Source organism: Erpetoichthys calabaricus, chromosome 12, assembly GCF_900747795.2.
Source record: "Erpetoichthys calabaricus chromosome 12, fErpCal1.3, whole genome shotgun sequence".
Taxonomy (NCBI): Eukaryota; Metazoa; Chordata; class Cladistia; order Polypteriformes; family Polypteridae; genus Erpetoichthys; species Erpetoichthys calabaricus.
In genome coordinates this window covers 49165212-49171246 of record NC_041405.2, presented here as the reverse complement: position 1 = coordinate 49171246, position 6035 = coordinate 49165212, and positions in this window count along the sequence as shown.

The window sequence follows — 6035 nt, the reverse complement described above, 5'->3', positions numbered from 1 at the left end:
TGCTTACGAAAATTCCGCATGTACCTTGCCATCTGTTTTGTCTTTGTAGAGTAATATATTGCTCTACTTTCCCCTTTTGTATTATTAATATGTAGCCTTTGTCAGAATGCCTCAAATCTCACTGATTTATCACTGTTTATAACGTATTATAGTATATAACTTCTCCCCACCTTCCTTTCTACATTTATAACCTCAGGCAATTAGGTGTAGTAAAAGACAAGCAGGAGTTAAATTAAAATTTAAACAATGTATTATTGATAATATTCATAAATAATAACAATATACGAAGTACATTTGAATATTGGCAACCATACAACCTGATAAATGGTGATGTGTAGTTTCAGGAGGCACACAGACTTGTTAGTTACTTACAATGTCTCTAGTTAAGGCATCATTTGAGGTCAGCTTTCTTCAGAACAAGCCACATGCCTGTCTCAATATGGCTGTCGAGCTGTGCTCTTCATTGTGTTGTCCTTGTCAGTTCTTGGTGTGAGATGGTCATTCAGCAGTTTGGTAAGAGAGAGAGTGTGAGGTAAGCAAGCAAATTTATAGATGTTCTGTCCAACCCCTAGAGCCCATAGGACGTCATGGTACTTAAAGGCTTCTGATACAAGCCAGTCCCAAACAGCGATACTTCAGACCAATGGGGGGATATAACATCTTCACACCTGGCCCCAAAACCATATGTTAAGGTAAAGCTTGACAGTTGGGCAGCCTGACTTTGTGTGGGAGTTGAGAGACTTCAGAGAAACATTTACCAAACTTGTTTCAGGCACCCCCAAATCCTGCCGTAAAATTCAAAGAGACTCAATCCTGGTGGGGTGGGGGGTGGGGTTCGGGGTTGTAAACAAGAATGCTTCTCATTAGTGTAAAACTAGTATCACATTGCTTTGCCTAAGTTACACATAAAAACATACAAAATATTTATCAACTTATATGCAAAATCTCACATCACAACACCATCTGTCAGACTTAAAACGTAGGCTATATGTTATATTGGTGAGAATGTTATAACAGGAGGGAGCAGTCCAAAAAACAGCAGTGACATAGGGATTACAATTCCCATCAGGCCACAGGAGAGCAGAGCTGATGGAGGAAATCATAATCATCATACACAAAGTTTTCTAATGGCCAAAGCACAATCTAGGAGACAGCAGCTACATACAGTGTTTTCTTTTCAACTAATCTGGATAACTGTTTCATTGTCTAGTGGGATTTCAGCTTTTGTCTAAGAGTATATCTTTTTGATCATTGTGGGTTGGTTTAGCCATGATAAAGTTGTAAAAGATTGTTTTTCCCCGTTTATCTAATCCAACACCACCAGGTAATTCGACTAGCCTTTAAGAAGTCCATAGAAGCCTGTTAAAAATCTTTATATTGCAGTTAAACGTCCATGAGTGGTAACTGTCATCCACTGGCCTGTTAATAGTCATTACTAACCTTTTCAATTAAAAATGATCACATTTTCTTAGCTGGCTGCGAATAAACATGGACAATCAGCAGTTACTGTTAATAGTCCCATGGAGGCCTGTCAAAGCTTATACTCAACAGACAGCAAGTTTGTTTTCCTACTTTCCTCACATAAAGTCCTGTTAAAGGTCATGGTCTACTGGATCTTGTTGAAATTCAAGGCCAATCAGAAGTCAATCTGTGATGGTAGTCATGTAAGTGCCTGTCGGGTAGCAATTGTAAATAATCACACATCCCAAACTGGCTGTTGATGGCCATTGTTAACCAGTAAGTCATTAGTAATAGATATGTGAATTTAAATTGAAGGTTTTAGTTATCAAGCCACTATTAAGCCTGCATAATCTCATAAAAGACTGTTAGGTTTTAAGGTTATTTAAAAGTTTTTCAGCAAATGGTCATGTAGGGACGTGCCAAAGGTCACTATCTGTCAACAGTAATTCAGTTGTCATGCTCTTGAATCAGCCTGTCAGAAAGTGCAATTGTTTAATGGTAGGGGAGTCCTTTGAATGGCTATAATCAGCCTTCAGGCAGTTAAGATTTAACAACCATATAATAAATGTGTCTTGTTGAATGCAGGTGATCTTGTCTCATTTGTTTTGTTTTATTTTGTTTCTTTGTTACAAAAATTAAATTTTTGTAATTAGTTTTCAATTTAGTTTGTGTTGTAAGGTGATAGATTTAAGTTACCGTCTTAAATTTTACTGGTTATGTGACACCGTTTTGTTCACTTGTTGTTCTGTTGCCATTCTTATTTTCACAGAATTCAGATCTATGACATCACTGGGACTTCCAGTATAACTATGGCAGCATGGTTTGTCCAGTATTCCTCAGTGGATATTCCCTTCATCAGTCCTCTTAGTGTTAGTTAGCTTATTTACCAAGTAGGACACAATGTTAGGTTTCTTAGACTCTGACTTCTGTTCAGTTCTTTCATACTACTTTCTTGATCTTGCCTCTTTGGATTTTTTTCCTATGATATTTTGACTTTCCAAGTTTTGATCTGTGACTCATCCTTGGCTCATTCTTTTGGTATATTGATCTTCTCCTCGTATTTCTTCCTCACAATAATCCTTGGGCATCTTACAAGCATCCTTAACAAAGGCCTATTAAAGGTCTGGGTTTTCAGTATTCTTTAAAAAGTCCAGGGGCCTCATGTATAAATGGTGCGTACGCACAGAAATGTTGCGTACGAACCTTTCCATGCTCAAATCGTGATGTATAAAACCTAAACTTGGCGTAAAGCCACGCACATTTCCACAGTTAACTCATACCTTGGCGTACGCAATTTCTCCGCTCGGTTTTGCAGACTGGCGGCACCCAGCGTCAAAGCAGTGCTACTGTTCCTGTGTGGTTACTCTTTCTTAGATCCACATCCACAGCGGCGGCTTTATCAAATACACTGAAATTAACCGCATATTGTTCATAAATTTAATGCATCTGACTGTAATTAACCTGTAACAATATAATGGTCCACAGAATGGTCAAACTACTGTTCCTGTGTGCTCATCCTTTCTTTCTTAGCTCCACATTCCTGACGCAGCTTTATAAATACACTGAAATTAACTGCATATTGTTTATTAGTGTAATGCATCTGATTGTAATTAACCTGTAGCAATATAATGGGCCAGGGAATAGCCATAGTATTCCAAATACCATAACTGCTTTAGCGTTGTTACGCTCACTGCATCTTGTTCTTCTTTTTGCTGCTCCCGTTAAGGGTTGCCACTGCGGATCATCTTTTTCCATATTACTCTCACTGCACGACTCGGAGTATTTATATCACTGTATCTGAGTGTGAATCACAGCAGCAGATGATCGGAAAGAGAATTATCGGTATACAGTTTCAAGTAGGCTACACACTACCTCAACCACGGCAAAAAGCGTCAAAGCCTTTCCTGTACGGACCTCGCGTTTCAGAAACAGTTTCATCCCAAGAACTATAAACGCACTCAATCAGTCCATCAAGTGCTCCTTGTAGAACTGTTTGTACTTATAAGTTCAATCACCTCACTGTAAACTTACACTACAGTTATAATATTGCACAACCTGCGCTACTTTATAAAGCGCGTATGATGACAATATCATTTTTAAGATGAAATGCAACAAAATATGTTGCTTATAGTATACAGATAAAACTTTAACTTCATTTAAATAATCTGTATTGTTAATAATTAAACATGTGAGGACACGGTGCCGCAGCGTATAGCTAGTTCAAGGATAGCTCCTGCCTTGCGCTGTATTATTGCTGGTGCTGACGTGACACTGGAAGGACAGACGAATAGAATAATTAAACATGTACTACGAAGATATTTCAATGTTCCTTAAAAGTTTTGAAGAATCAGCGTTCTAATCTTACAAATGGCTTAACGTCTATTACAGAGCTGATTGTGTGGCGATTGGAGAAAGAAAAGTATGGACAGGAATTGGAGGTTAGTACGTTTGAAAGAGACAGTACTTCTGTAATAAATTATTTCATCGAAGGTCGCACATGGTGCAGCAAGCCTCTTGCGTGAGATATGAACAATCACTGCGCCACCGTGTTCCCATGTTTAATAACATGCTTTCATTCCTGTCATCATGAAAATGATATCACGTATACATCTCAGTATTTTAATTATTCAGAGAGCTGTAATATCTCGAATGTAATGCATTCTGTGTCCTGTCGGAGAAAGAGAAAGAACAGAAGCACATAGTGATTCACACACATAGAGCACATAGAAGATCAAACACAGAACAAAGCATTTAACATGCTACTTGAGAAACTAGTAAAATAAACGATTTTAAGATGAAGTTTATGATGTTCTACTTTAATGGCAAAATAAACTACGTGATTAAAGTGGAAATTTCGAGATTAAAGTTGACATTTCGTGTTTTTTTCCCACTGTGTGCCTATGTTTTTTGTCTGTACACTAATATGCTTTCATATGACACTCAGACGGTGGGCTACGACTTGCCTTTTCACAGCGACTTTGATATGTGATTTCTTTTTTATTTCGGGCACTGTGCGACTTTGTGAACTTGATCTTTCGAGTTTCTCCGACACTCTGTCACTCGATCAACTTTCTTTTGTTGATTATACCACTGTTTAAACCAACAAATAGTACGTTTTTCCTTTGCCTCCACTTGGTATTCGCTGAAATTCTTATATTTTCCCCTGTGCTTTTCCCATTGTCTTTTCACAGAAGGCTATTTATATTGATTTGCATATTCAAAGAGGCGTAATTCTGGGAGGAGTTGGGGCGGGACAGAAGGCGCGTGTACGTGCGTTACTTTTCACGCTGATCGGGATTTATGTAGTGGAAGAACGTGAAAGTATGCGTGCGCACAGATTCCTGCATCTGGATTTTTCTGTGCGTACGCACAATCCCGCTTTTGTGCTTACACCATGTTATAGTGTGAGTTCTACGCACGGCGTTATACATGAGGCCCCAGGTGACTCTAAAGTCACTCACTGTTAAAATTCATATCGAGGCCCATCAAAGGTCACTGCTAGCCAGCAGTTAGTCAGAGATCGTGTTCCTGTCAAAGGCCAAGGTCAATTAGCAATTGGCCAGGGATAATGGTCATGTCAAAGGCTGTAATTAACTAGGAGACACTTAAGTCCTTGTAGTCAATATAATTGCCTGTCCAAGGTCTGAATCACATGAATAGTCTTGTCACACACTTGTACACAACCATTGCCTAGCTTTATCTTGTGGTTTATTTCTGCCACACCTTCCACCTTCTGTTGCATTTCTGTTATATTGATCTTGATGTCAGTAAAGTCAATGGGAAAAAACAGATCAACAACTCAATGTCTGAACAACAAAGACTGAATAACTTCAACTCCTTGTCTCCACACTTTATTGCTCAATCATTGAATTCAATATTTCCAGGCACTTTTAAAAGTCTCAGTCTCTTCTATTGGTTTGACTCTTTCTAAATACTGTACCTGACTGTGTCAAATGTTTTGCTTATATTTTAACTTATTTATGACCATTATGCCTGTACTTGTGACTACCTCCTTTATCCCCTTTATTTGTGTATACATCCTCACCTACACTTTGTAATTATTATTACTGATAAGCTACTGACCTTTCCTACTTCGACTGTGTTCCCTTTGTCTTTAGCTGTCAATCTCATTGCTATGCACTCTTTCTTCATTAACACCATGGTGGATGACTTCTCCATGCTAATGAACAGCCTCACTCTTGTACAACTAGTTCACCAGGAGTGGAAAAAAGAAGTCGAAGAATCAACTAGGGAAAGGAAGAGCATTTCACAGCAACATCCTCTTAAACGTCAAAGTCCATGGCAGTCTGTCAGTGGTAATTGTCCTGTAGGGGCCTGTTAAAGATTTGGTGAAATAGAAGCCAGTAGGTGACATAAAATCCTGTCCAATACTTGGATCTCCAAGTGGCATCTTAAAATCCTACAGTGCAATTCAGCCTACAATTAGTAAGTAGACCCTCACAACACCTGTAATAGACTATGATAAACCTGCAGTTATTCATTTGTAACATTCATGTAGAAAACTGTTAAAGGTTAAAATCAGCTAGAGGCAAGTTTTATTTCTAGTTATATAA